At 33.8% G+C, this 14059-nt stretch overlaps 1 long non-coding RNA gene across 1 annotated transcript; it reads left to right on the forward strand.

Moving 5' to 3' along the window:
- The first annotated feature begins 8489 nt into the window (after positions 1–8489).
- Positions 8490–9496, forward strand: LOC128279377 (uncharacterized). Its single transcript, XR_008269432.1, has 2 exons — positions 8490–8717; positions 8803–9496. It is a non-coding gene; the product is annotated as an uncharacterized LOC128279377 (long non-coding RNA).
- Positions 9497–14059: the final 4563 nt, after the last annotated feature.

Genomic DNA, 14059 nt, shown 5'->3' on the forward strand with positions numbered 1-14059 from the left:
GAAAAGCGTGTTTTGAAACAACACCGATGAAAGCCCACACGTCTCAGAAACATGGAGATTCGGGCTAGGATTGTTTTCTTTATTATTATTTTTATTTTCATCAGATTTTACTTTGTTTTTTGGTAGAATAGCATAAGATTTTAAGTTTTTCCTTTTAAAAAAAGACGAAAAAAAGGGAGAAGGAGTGCGCTTACCCGATCTCCGTGGGCGTGTCCTCCGTTGACAAGGTCCGATCGCCATTGGTGCACAACCGGCCATCAAATAAATGATGGTTTAGGCAGCTGCATGTTGAATCAAACACTAGGGGGAGGGGTTAAAGCTTCTGTTTTTAAAAATAAAAATGAAAGGTTGCTGAGTTTTGAAAAGGAAATGAATGGGAATTAAACTTTAGCATCAGGCTTGGAAATGATGGAGTTTAAAGGAGGGGACCCACGCGTGTTGACCCAATCCAAAACATTGGATCCGCATTCTTTTGTTTCAAATAGGTTAATGGCGCATTTGGTCCTCCTCTTTCGCGCCAATTTTCAATTAGCTTCTGTTTGTGCTTTGTTTATTTTTTAAATGTTTCCTAATATTTGTATGTTCTTACTTTTTAGCCCACGGTGTACTGCTGCGTTTTAGGCTTTGGGATATTCCCAATTCTAGTCCTCATACGATCGTGTGCATCATATATTGGCCTCATAAACTATTTCATTCCTAAATTATTCTTATTATTTTTAATTTGATTTCAATTAGTTTCATTTTTCTTCATTTCATACTTCTTTAATCTATGTTCACCATCATACGTCATTTGATTACTCATTTTGGAGTAGTTATATTTTCATGTTCTGTACATTATTTTATGTAGTTTCTTTTTATACATTATCATATACATATATATTATAATAAGGCTAATGTCACTTCATTTGTATAATGTTTTTTTGTATTCTAACCATGTATTTTAGCATAAATTTTTGCTACAATAATATGTTTTGTATATATATATTTTGCATAAAATTATTTTTTCTGCTTGCTTATATTAGTATACATATTTGGTTTATGTATTATTAAACCTATACACATTATCATTTCTATATAAATTTGCATGTACTCTCTTTTAAATTTATATGTATATATATCGATACACTTATTACTTTAATAGATTTTTTATTTAAAATACTTTTTGCTTTATGATTTATTAAATCTTCTCTTTATATATATATGAAATGATTTTTAGAAACTTCATCTTTGTAATTTTAAAATTATAATGTTTGAGTATTTCTCGATATTATGTTTATGTTTTAATATAGCCTCTTATTTAAATATTTTTAATAAAAGGGTGTGTATATAATTTTTAGATTAACAATATATGTATATATTATTAATTTCATGATCGTTTTTTTACAATAGATTTACATGTACATATGTCTTTTAAATCTATTTTGTGTATACATGTTTTTTAGTTATCGTGATAATTACTCCTTTTTATATAAAATCTTTATTGTAAAGTTTTCATCATATTGTTTTAAATTTTGTATAATACTTCATTTAAATATTCTTATATATTATTATGCATATGCAGTTCATGGTAAAATTAGTTTTATTATATATGTAATATTAATTCTATGTTACTTTACATGTATGATTTCTTTTCAATCTATTTTCATATATACTTTAAAACCTTATGTATATAACATATATTTCATCATACCTTTTGTTATTTGAAAACCTTCCATGGTGTATATATTACTTAAATCATTTCCCTTTTATTATATGTATATGGTCATCTTTAAATAGACATTTTATAATAAAAAATATTTTGTATATATGAGTGTGTTTTTTTAGTCTATAATTTGTAATAAAATTAATTTAATCTTATGTGCATATTTAGTCCCATGCCAATTTATTTTACAAATTCTCTCAAATTTATTTATATATATTATTTGGTATATATAAGTTTTTCTTTTAGAACATATTTTATTATATATTGTTTTGATTTTAAGTCTCACATTTAAATACCATTTTGTGTGTATATACATTTGTCAACTTTGAATATATACGTCATCTTTAAAACGTTTACGTCCATTTTATAATTTGTTATAAAATTAATTTAAGCTTGTAGGTATTTCTTTGTTTTTACACATAATTGTTTTTTTTAAAAGTTACTTATGTACATGTATTGTAAATCTATTATGTGTCTAAAATTACATTTTCTATACATTTTACAATTCTTTCATATTTTGTACATAATTTTGAAATTTTCGTATGTATATATTGTCATTTTAAACCAATATGTTTTAATGTTTGATATATTGCTCGATCAAAATCAATTTCACTTCACATATTTTAACAAACAAGTATATATCTTTAATTTTCTAAATTCATCCATTCATGTATTATACATTGTGTGTTTATTATTTCAAGCTAGTTGGGTACTATGGATCATATCATATTAGGTTTTATATATCATTGTGGCATACTTTCATGTATTGTTTTATTTCGTTTTGTACGATGCATTGTCATTATAATTGTGTTTTGATATTGTTATGTCAATTAGTATCCCATGCATGCTTGTGATCGGATTATATGTTTTAGGTTAGTTATACTTAAATTTTAGTTCGTTAAGCATTATGTCTGTGAAAAATAAAATAGAATAAAATAAATAAAAATAAAGAACACATAAAGTTTACGTGGAAACCCTTTCGGGAAAAAAACCACGGGCAGAGGAGAAGAAAATTCACTATGTCGAAAAATTTTTACTCAAATACAAGAGGAATAGACTATGTCTATTTATAGGCTTGCAAAGCCATATTCTAGTAGGATTGAAACACCTTATCCTAATCAATATAAAATAGATGGAGTTTAATAAGGTTTAAAACCTTATTCTAAAATAAAATAAAAGAAGTCTAGTTCTATATGGATTTTACTTTTATTTTATTTTCCATCGTATTTTATTTAAATAAGAATTTGGGTCACTTAATTCTAACAATCTCCACCTTGACACAAATTCTCAATGAACAAGTTCTTCATCGCGAACTTTCAATAAACAAGTTCTTCACCTCTTCCAAAAACCCCTTAAGGGTTTAACTTCAACAATGAACACCAACCAAGTCTAAGCAATGCTCAAACTTGGTTATAGGAAGTGACTTAGTCATCATATCTGCAGGATTTTCATGAGTGCTAATTTTGCTCACAACAATATCACCACGAGCAATAATATCACGAACAAAATGATACCGAATATCAATGTGTTTTGTTCTCTCATGAAACATTTGATCTTTTGTAAGAAAGATGGCACTGATCGTCACAAAATATCGTGCTAATTTGAAGGTCTTCATTGAGTTCACTAAATAGTCCCTTCAACCAAATAGCTTCTTTACAAGCCTCAAGAATCGCCATGTACTCACCTTCATTGGTAGACAAAGCGATCGTAGTTTGCAAAGTGGCTTTCCAACTAATTGCACAACCTCCGATTGTAAAGACGTAACTGTGAGAGATCTTCTTCTATCAAGGTCTCCAGCAAAATCAGCATCAACATACCCTATAACTCCATCTTTAGTTCTTCCAAACTGTAAGCAAACATTAGTAGTGCCTCGTAAGTATCTTAAAATCCATCGAATCGCTTTCCGGTGTTCTTTACCGAGATTCGCCATGTATCGCTAATCGTGACCGATCGCATATGATAAACCGACGTGAACAAACCATAGCATACATGAGAGATCCTATCGCACTAGAGTATGGAACATGTGACATGTACTCAATCTCATTATCGATTGAGGAGATAAGGCCGATGAAAGTCTGAAATGGCTGCTAAAGGAGTACTAACAGCTTAGCACTCGCATATTGAACTCCGCAAAGAACTTTCTCAATGTACCCTTCCGACTTAGGTACAATTTACTTGCTTTTCTATCTCTCGAGAATCTTCATACCAAGTATCTTCTTTGCTGGTCCTAAATCTTTCATCTCAAATTCTTCACTTAGTTGGGCTTTAACCTTTCTTATCTCTCTTTTATCTTTTGTCGCTATCAACATGTCATCAACATAAAGAAGTAGATACACAAAAGAACCATCACATTTTTCTTAAAGTAGACACAACTGTCAAAACTACTTCTTTTGAAATCATGAGAAGTCATAAAGGAATCAAACCTCTTGTACCCTTTGTCTTGGTGACTGTTTCAAACCGTAAAGGGACTTTTTCAGCAAGCAAACATAGTCTTCTTTTTCGAGACTATAAAACCCTCTCGTTGTTGCATGTAAATATCTTCCTCAAGTTCTCTATGCAAAATGCAGTTTTACATCTAACCGCTCAAGCTCCAAATCATGCATGGCAACAATACCAAGCAAAGCTCGAATCGAACTATGCTTAACAACCGGAGAGAACACATCTGTGAAGTCCACTCGAATTTGATCAGTAACCCTTTGCAACAAGCCTTGCTTTATATCCGGGTTCTTCAACTCCTGAGTCCCTTCTTTCTTTTAAACACCCATTTACAACGAAATGCCTTTTTACCTTTAGGAAGTTTTACAAGATCCCATGTTCGCTTTTTGTGGAGTGATTCCATCTCCTCTTGCATAGCAAACATCCACTTTTTCGAGTCTTCACACTAATCGCCTCGTAATAATTAAATGGCTCTTGATTCGCATCTATATCTTCACCACATTTAAAGCATAAGCAACTAGATCAACCTCGGCATACTTCTTTGGAGGTTTAATTTCTTCTTGTCCTGCTTTTGGCGATAGAGTATTACGGTGAAGAAGCAACTCTATTCTCAATTTTTGTACCGGCTTGAGGAGTTGATTTCGTATTAACTGATGCTCCACCGCTTTTGGTTTTCTTTATTGGAAGAGTCTTTAAGAGATAAGTTAGGTAGCATAGCGGTTTCATCAAAAACAACATCTCTCGCTAATCACAACTTTTCTATTTTCAGACACCATAACTTATAGCCTTTACACCACTTTATAACCAAGAAAAACGCATTTAATGGATCTCGGTTCCAATTTTCCATTATCAACATGAGCATACGCAGGACACCCAAAAATCTTTAAATCGGAATAATTAGCAGGATTACCAGACCATACCTCTTGTGGAGTCTTTTTCTCAATGGCAACGGATGGAGATCGGTTGATCAAAAACATGCAGTAGAGGCCGCTTCTGCCCAAAATGACTTGTAAGTTGGCATTTGACAACATACATCGAACCTTCTCCATGATCGCTCGTTCATTCGCTCGCAACGCCGCTTTTGTGTGGAGTATGACGAATCGTCAAGTGTCTCATGATCCTTCGACTTGCACAATCTATTAAACTCATCGTAATGTAACTCTAAGCCATTGTGCATGACGGAGGTATTTTATCATTTTCCGTCTATTTTTCAATCATAATTTTCCAAGACTTAAATGTGGAAAACACATCGCTTTCGCTTCGTGAAGAACGCCCAAACTTTTTCGGAAAAATCATCAATAAAGGTTAGCATATAATTAGCTCCACCTCTCAAGGCACTCGACGGCCCCCACGATCGTAATGGATATACTCCAACATTTCCTTCGTGTTATGGATTCCTCTAGTGAATCGAACTCTCTTTGCTTCCCAAAACACAGTGCTCACAGAAATTCGGTTTGCAAATTCCTTGCCCATTAAGAAGTCCTCTTTGCTTAATTCGCCATGTCATTCTCACTCATATGCCCTAGGCGATATGCCAAAGTTTAGTAATATCATCATCGACAAGGAAGAGGAAGCAACAAATGCATCACCAAGAATAAAGAGAACCTCAGAAACATATAACTTGGCAATCTTTCTTTGCCCTTTCATCACAACAAGGACCCTTTGAAATCTTTAAAACCCCACTTTCAGTTGTGTATCTGCCCTTTTGAATCAAGAGTACTCAACGAAATTAAATTTCTTTTCAATTCGGAACATGCCGCACGTCACTAAGTGTTCGACAACTCCATCAAACATCTTAACTTTAATTGTTCCAACACCGCGATTTTACATGAAGCATTATTTCCCATCAAAACAACACCTTCAGATCATCGTTTCATAAGTTGTAAACCAATCCCGATTGGGACTCATGTGGAAGGTGCAACTGAATCAAGTATCCACCTCGCTTACTTTAGAATCATTGATGAAGCAACTAAAAGTTCACCATCGCTGTAGTCTTCTACAACATCGCTTCACCGAATTTTCTCGTTTTGTTTTCCTTTTGATTCGCACCTCCTTTTAATCTTATTTTGTAGCTTATAGCACTTTCAGATTTAATGTGCCCTTTCTTCTTGCGAAGTTGCAAGTTTTACCTCTGTTTGAAGATTTCGATCTACCCTTAGATTTACCACGAGGATTCCGTTTCTGTTCTACCACGATTATCATCAACATTCCGGTCTTGTCTCCCACGAACAATGAGACCCTCTCCCGAGAGTTGGGTTTAACCACAAGATGCTTCATCTTATCATACGAGGTTAAAGAATCATAAACCTCATCAACTGTGAGAGACTCATGGCTATATAAAATCGTGTCTCTAAAGGTTGAATAAGACGGGGCAACGAACAAAGTAGAATCAACCCTAGATCTTCCTTATCATCTTGAACCTCCATGGCCTCCAAGTTTGAGAGAATTTCTTTAAACACTTTGTTAAGTGTTCGTGTACTGACGCACCTTCCTCCAAACGATGAGCATAAAGACGCCGCTTCATATGCAACTTGCTTGTTAGAGTTTTGACATACATATTTGTTCTAGCCTCTTCCATAATGCGGTAGTTTTCTCTTTCATCACATCCCGCAAAATTTCGTTGGACAAATGCAGATGTAATTGTGTTAATGCCTTTCGATCCTTACGCTTCTTCTCTTCATCTGTTAATGTCGAAGGCATCTTATCTATCCCTAGCAGGAATCCTCTAGATCCATCTGCAAGCGCTTGCATCTTAATTTGCCACAACGCAAATCGGTGTTGCATCCAACAATGAATTTCATACTTCAAAGACGCCATTACCGTGATCGAGATGAATAACCCTAAGCTCGATACCAATTTGTGAAAAATAAAATAGAATAAAATAAATAAAAATAAAGAACACATAAATTTTACGTGGAAACCCTTTCGGAAAAAACCACGCAAGAGGAGAAGAAAATTCACTATGTCGAAAAATTTTTACTCAAATACAAGAGGAATAGACTATGTCTATTTATAGGCTTGCAAAGCCATATTCTAGTAGGATTGAAACACCTTATCCTAATCAATATAAAATAGATGGAGTTTAATAAGGTTTAAAAACCTTATTCTAAAATAAAATAAAAGAAGTCTAGTTCTATATGGATTTTACTTTTATTTTATTTTCCATCGTATTTTATTTAAATAAGAATTTGGGTCACTTAATTCTAGCAATGTCTCATATGTACATATTACCCCATTCGTCATTTTCCATTTGATTTTTGAAATGTGATTTTATAAAATACAAATTCTTAAGACCGACTCCGTTTTTTTATCTCAAGTCAAATTGATACTTTTAAGCTGGTTTTATAAGTATCCATTTAAAAATTCTTTAAATTGAAGACGAGATTCGATATTTGGCAATTCGTGGAATAGTGCCCTAATGTGTTGGGTTGCAATTTCGCGTTTGCTCAAAATCATTGAATGTCCCTTCAAGATTTTACTCATGCCTTTTAAAAATTCTTTAAAACAAAAGAAATATTTGGCATTTGACAATTCGAGAATCATGCCCTATTGTGTTGGATTGTGATCTCTCGCTTGCTCAAAACAATTGAATAGTCATTTATATTCTCACTCATGTTTATTAAAAATACTTTAAAACGAAGATGATGTTCAATGTTTGGCGATTTGAGAATCGAGCCCTATCATGTTGGGTTGCGCTTTTTCATTTGTCCAAAATAATCGAACATCTCTTCGAAATTTCACACGTATTTTCTAAGGTAAGGCAATGGTCAATGTTTGGAAATTCGAGGAATCGTACCCTACTGTGCTGGGTCTCGATTTTTCGTTGGACTAAATAGTTGGGCATCCTTTTGTGATTCTTGAATTATAAACTTTCGGACGTCGAAACAAGAAAGTTTTGGCGATCAACTCGGGTTATTCAACTTTTATTAAAAAACGACATTTCAAAAAAAAAAACTTTTTAATTTTAGACATAAGGACAGTATTTAATCAATTCGGTACCAATTTTGGGCGTAGTGAGGGTGCTAATCCTTCCTCATGCGTAACCTACTCCCGAACCTGTTTTCTCAAAAGTTCGTAGACCAAAATCATTGTTTTAATAAACCAAAAATGTTTTATTAAACTAATCTCATTTTTAGATGATCCGATCACACCAAAACAAAATATCGGTGGCGACTCCATGCATTTTTTTTTCAAAAGTCGATTACCCCCTTTTTTTTAAATTTTAAAATTTTTAAATCGAGGGATGGTTTCGACAGTTGCCTATATGCCTTAGGTTGGTGCTTCAAGCCTCCTCACACGTAAATGATTTCCATAATTAATGTTACACTATATATTGACACCTCTCCAGTGAATTTTACAGGTCATATCTCCATCAACCGAGGTGCTGTCATCTCTGTGAACCCATGCCTACGGCAGGCCTCTTAAAGCAGTCGGGCTCTCAACAAATTCAGAAGGAAAAAAACTCTGCCACGGGAAGAATACCTTACATTGTTTGGGGTTCAATTGCCTCATTGACAAAAGAGAGGTTTGGAGGTTGGCCACATCTTCTCTTTTGCATGCTAATATTGGACGCTTTATGGTATGGCTACACATTAGATGGTTCCAAATTACTCAACTAGGAAGTTTATTTATATATTTGGTTTAATAGAATTTTTTATTTTCAGGTCAGTTGTTATTCTTTGAATTCTGATGGACCTACAATGGCGAATTTAAGTGGTCCAAGGAGATTCCTTGTAGTTTACTTCACCTCTGCTTTTTCAAGTAACAACTCTTAAACTCATTACAGTACCTTATAAATTGCTTGTTGTGCAAAGCACCTGCTGTTGGTGCATTAGGTGCAATCTTTGGATTAGTAAGTCATCTCGAACATATTCGCAAAATAAGATTAATGTTCTTAAGAACCTGTTCCAACTAAAGATTGTCCGCTTTTAAAATCTAGGTTTTCTCTTTTTCGATTTTTTTTTTGCTTGGGAAATCAATTGTTTGCTTTTATCGCCCGAAGTTGTCTCATTTGACAATCTCTTGGCTATCTAAGTTGGTTTTGTTGCGGTGTTTGTCTTAAGATAGAGGTATGATCAGAGATGCCCAAGAAGATCTGCAGCACATGGCACAAATTATTTTCCCAAACACGGTATGATTCAAAGCTTTTACAATTCAATGTTTGAGATTTGGAGGAACCGTATGAAGCCATGTCAATAAACCCGTCTTATATATTTCGAATGCAGTCCCTAATGTTGATGCCTTAGTAAGTCTTGATTTATTCAAGTTTCTGTTATGTTACTGGTGTTATACAATGACTACTCTGAAAAAAGGTGTAGTTTCTACCGTCCGCAAGCAGACTTTTCTTAACGCATCAAATGCTTTTGCGCCTACATTTCGGATGTTAGTAATGAATGTTGATGATGCAGGCTATTGGGCTAATGTCAATAGGCATTGATAATTGGGGACACGTAAGTTTTAACTATTACACGTGTGCTTGTAGTATACCGCTATTTAAAGTAACGGTTACGTATCATAAGAATCACCATACTTCTTCGTTAATACAGACAGTTAGAGTTTTACTTCCGAAATTGTTCAAAATCTAAACTTACAATTTCAGCTATGTGGCATCTTGGAGGAGCAACACTGTCCTGGCTTATAGGACCTGTATGTAAGTACGATTTTGACTCAGTCAAAGAAAACTAGGTGCCGCTACAAGTTACTGGTTCTTCAAAGCACCCACAGTTGGTACATCAGGCGCAATAATTGGATGAGTAAGTCATCTCAAACTTATTCGCAAAATAAGATTAATGTTCATAAGAACCTGTTCCAACTAATGATTCTCTGCCTAGAAAATTTAGGACTTTGGTGAGGAATAGCTTGCTCTGAGACATACAATAAAACCGGTCAACAGTAAGAGTTCATAATTAAAATCTACATTGACAACTCAATTTCAATGCTTAATTATGGAATTAATTTTCCCGTGTTTTGGAGAATGATTTACAGTATGAATTCATTTTTCACCAAACATTGAAAAATAATGAAAATATTTTCCGTAAAACTTTTTATAAGTAAACAAACAGACCCTTAATTTCTATTTAAATTGTCTATTTATTGTCTATTATGACCGAAAGGGATCATTACTTCCTTTTCGGGTTTTGATTTATTTAGTGCGAAAGCTCTTATAACAACTCTTTGTTGGTTTATTTGGAAAGCTAGAAATTAATGTATGGCAAAGAACCTTTATCTATATTTAATACTATCGATTACTCTAACTTGTTACTAGATGACTAAGTAGTTCCATAAAATAAATAATAAAAAAAGAACGCTTCCAACAAAAAACAAAACTTATTGTGCAACTATGTAAAAAGTCAATTTTTAGATAGAAACAATGGTATAATTACTACTTTAGTCCCTTTAATTAATTTTAATCTATAATTCAACTTTTAACACTTACGCAATTTAGTTATTGTACCTTAATAACTTCTAATTTCACAAAAATTACCTATCCAAAATTTAATTTGCCTCTAATATAACTCCGTAAATATTTAATAAAAATATTTGCAAGTTCAGTTTATGGAAACGGAGTCCCAAAAATACACTTTCTAACACCACTGACTTTTGGGTCGTTACAATTCTCCCCAAAATTCACCTGAAAAGAGATGGGGATATTGGGATCTTATCATCTCTTCTGACTCCCAAGTCACTTCCTCGACACTATGGCTACACCACAGAAATTTCACTAACGAAACATGTTTATTACGTAACTCCTTCACCATGTAGGCTAAAATTTTGATCGGTTCTTCTTGAAAGGACAAATCAGGTTGAATTTCTATATCTTCTGTCGTAATAATATGAGACGGATCCGATCAATACCTCTTAAGCATTGACACATGAAAGACATCATGCATTTTCTGTAATTCTACAAGTAATGCCAACTGATATCCTACTGGTCTCACTCTTTCAGTGATCTCATACAATCCGATAAAACGAGGACTTAGTTTCCTTTTTTCGACCGAACCTCAAGACTTTCTTCCATGGCGAAACCTTTAGTAATAATTTGTTGCTAATAGAAAACACAATATCTCGATGTTTCAAGTCTACGTGCGATTCTTTCTATCAAAGGTTGTTTTCAATCTATCTTAGATTATCTTAACGGTATTTTTTGTTTCTTGAATCAATTCCGACCCAACAACTTTTCTGTTACACAATTCCATCCAACAAACAGGTGTTCGACACCTACGACCATATAAAGCTTCGTATGAAGCCATTTGAATGCTCGATTTGAAACTATTATTGTATACGAATTTAGCCAAAGGTAAATAACGTTTTCAACCTGATTCAAAATCGGTTACATAGGCTCGAAGCATATCTTCTAAAATCTGAACAACACGCTTAGATTAACCGTCAGACTACAGGTGAAAAGTTATGCTGAAATTGAGCCTCATACTAAGAGATTTATATAATTGTTTCTAGAATCTTAAAGTAAATCGAGGATCCTAATCAGAGATAATTGACATAGGGACATTATGTAATCTAACAATTTCTTGAATGTAAACTTCAGTAAGTTTTTGAAGTGACCAATCAGTTCTGACAGTAATAAAATGAGACAATTTTGTAAACCGATCAATTATCACCTAAACAATATTTTTTACTTGGAGATATGGTAACCCTGCTACAAAATCCATCGTTATGCGTCCCATTTCCACTCAGGAATAGAAATAGGTTGAAGTAATCCTGTGGGAACTTGATGTTCTACCTTAACTCGCTGACATGTTAAACATTTAGCTACGAACTCAACTATTTCTCTTTTCATTCTGAGCCACCAATACAATTCTTGCAGATCGCGATACATTTTCATTCCCCCAGGATCTAAGGCAAAAGGGCTATTGTGAGCTTTGCAAAGTATCAACACTTTTAATTTTACAACATCAGGAACACAGATTCGATTTCGGAACCTCAGACAATCACGACCATCAATGCTGAAATTTTCTATTAAGCCATCTTTAACCATTTATCTTTTCTTCACTAATTTGGCATTATCTAATTGTGCTTCTTTAATCAGATTAAACAACATCGGCTTGACCTTCAACATCCAACAAGCTTCAATCATTATTGATACTAAGTTAAGCAAACATCACTCACAGCTCAATTATTTCCTTCCTACTTAACGCATCAGCTACAATGTTAGCTTTACCAGGATGGTAATCAATAATACAATCATAACCTTTTAGAAGCTCAACCCAGCGACGCTATCTTAAATTTAACTCTTTTTGAGTTAAGAGGTATTTAAGATTTTTTATCAGTATAAATATGACATTTTCCACCGTACAAACAGTGCCTCCAGATCTTTAGAGCACAAACCACAGCAGTTAGCTCAAAATCATGCATCGGATAATTACGTTCATGCATTTTTAGTCGACAAGGCATATACGCGATTACTTTCTCATCTTGCATCAAAACACAACTGAGACCACTCAATGAAGCATCACTATAGACCATGAAATATTTTATCGATTCCAGTAAAGTTAGAACCGATGCTTCAGTCAACATCTGTTTCAATTTCTCGAAACTTTCTTGGCACTGTTTGCTCCAAATGAACTGAACGTTCTTTTGTAACAGCTTTGTCATCAGCAAGGCATCTTTGAAAATCCATTAATGAATCTTCAGTAATAACCAGCTAAACCAAGAAAACTATGGACTTCCAACACATTTCTCGGTACTTTCCTCTAAATAATGGCCTCAATCTTTTTCGAATTAACTTTAACTCTACCCGTCGAGATAACATGCCCCAGAAACACAAATTTCGATAACAAAATGATTCTAAGGTGTTGTTCATGCTCGAATTCAAATTTCGAGTAGATCAAGATGTCGTCAATGAAAACTACCACAAATTGATCCAAATAAGGTTGGAAGATACGGTTCATGAGATCTATGAATGTCATTAGGGCGTTAGTTAACCCAAAAGGCATAACCAAAAATTCATAATGGCCATAACGCTTATGAAACGTCGTATTAGGTACGTCTATATCTTTTACTTTCAGTTGATAATAACCAGATCTCAAATTGATTTTAAAAAAGACAAAAGCTCCTTTTAGTTGATCAAACAAGTTAATGATACGAGGTAGGGGGTAACGATTATTAATTGTCAACTTTTTTAATTACCGATAGTCTATACAAAGTTGTATCGAGCCATCTTTCTTTTTAACAAATAATATTAGAGCTTTCCAAGGTGATATACTAGGGCGTATAAAGTCTCAATCCGGTAAATATTGCAATTGGACCTTCAATTCTTTCAACTCTATGGGTGCCATAAGATAAGGAGACATTGACACTAGAGCTGTACCAGAAAACACTTTAATTTTGAATTCAACCTCCAAATCTGGTGGTAATCCCAATAATTCTTTAGGAAGTACATCAAGGAATTCACAAACAGTATAAATCTTACTGCTCTGATCACCACCAAAATTCGAGTTAATGACATAGGCCAGAAAAGCTTTACAACCTCGATTGAGAAGTTTATTAACTCAAACTATTGAAATGATATGATTAAACCACTTGTTCGAACACCATTCACCTCAATCATGCTACCGTCTGCACTCTGAACCACAAAATTCTTTTTACGGTAGTTAAGAATCACTTCGTGTTCTGTAAGCCAATCCATACCCAAAATCAGATCAAAATCACCAAATGGCATTATCAACAAATCAACAAGGAAAGATACGTTCTGAATTTCTAGTGAACATCGCCTACATACTTGGTCAACTAATACGGATTGCCCCAAAAGACTTGACACAACCATAGATACTCTAGACGTCTCAGATTTTAAAGTTCCTGATTTGACTAAGTTCCTGATTTGACTAACTCAGCATTAATATAAAAGTGTGAAGATCTTGGATCTATCAAAGGGTAAAGAGACTCTGAATGTAATGACAAGATACT

This window comes from Gossypium arboreum, chromosome 1 (assembly GCF_025698485.1).
Source record: "Gossypium arboreum isolate Shixiya-1 chromosome 1, ASM2569848v2, whole genome shotgun sequence".
In the NCBI taxonomy this organism is placed as follows: domain Eukaryota; kingdom Viridiplantae; phylum Streptophyta; class Magnoliopsida; order Malvales; family Malvaceae; genus Gossypium; species Gossypium arboreum.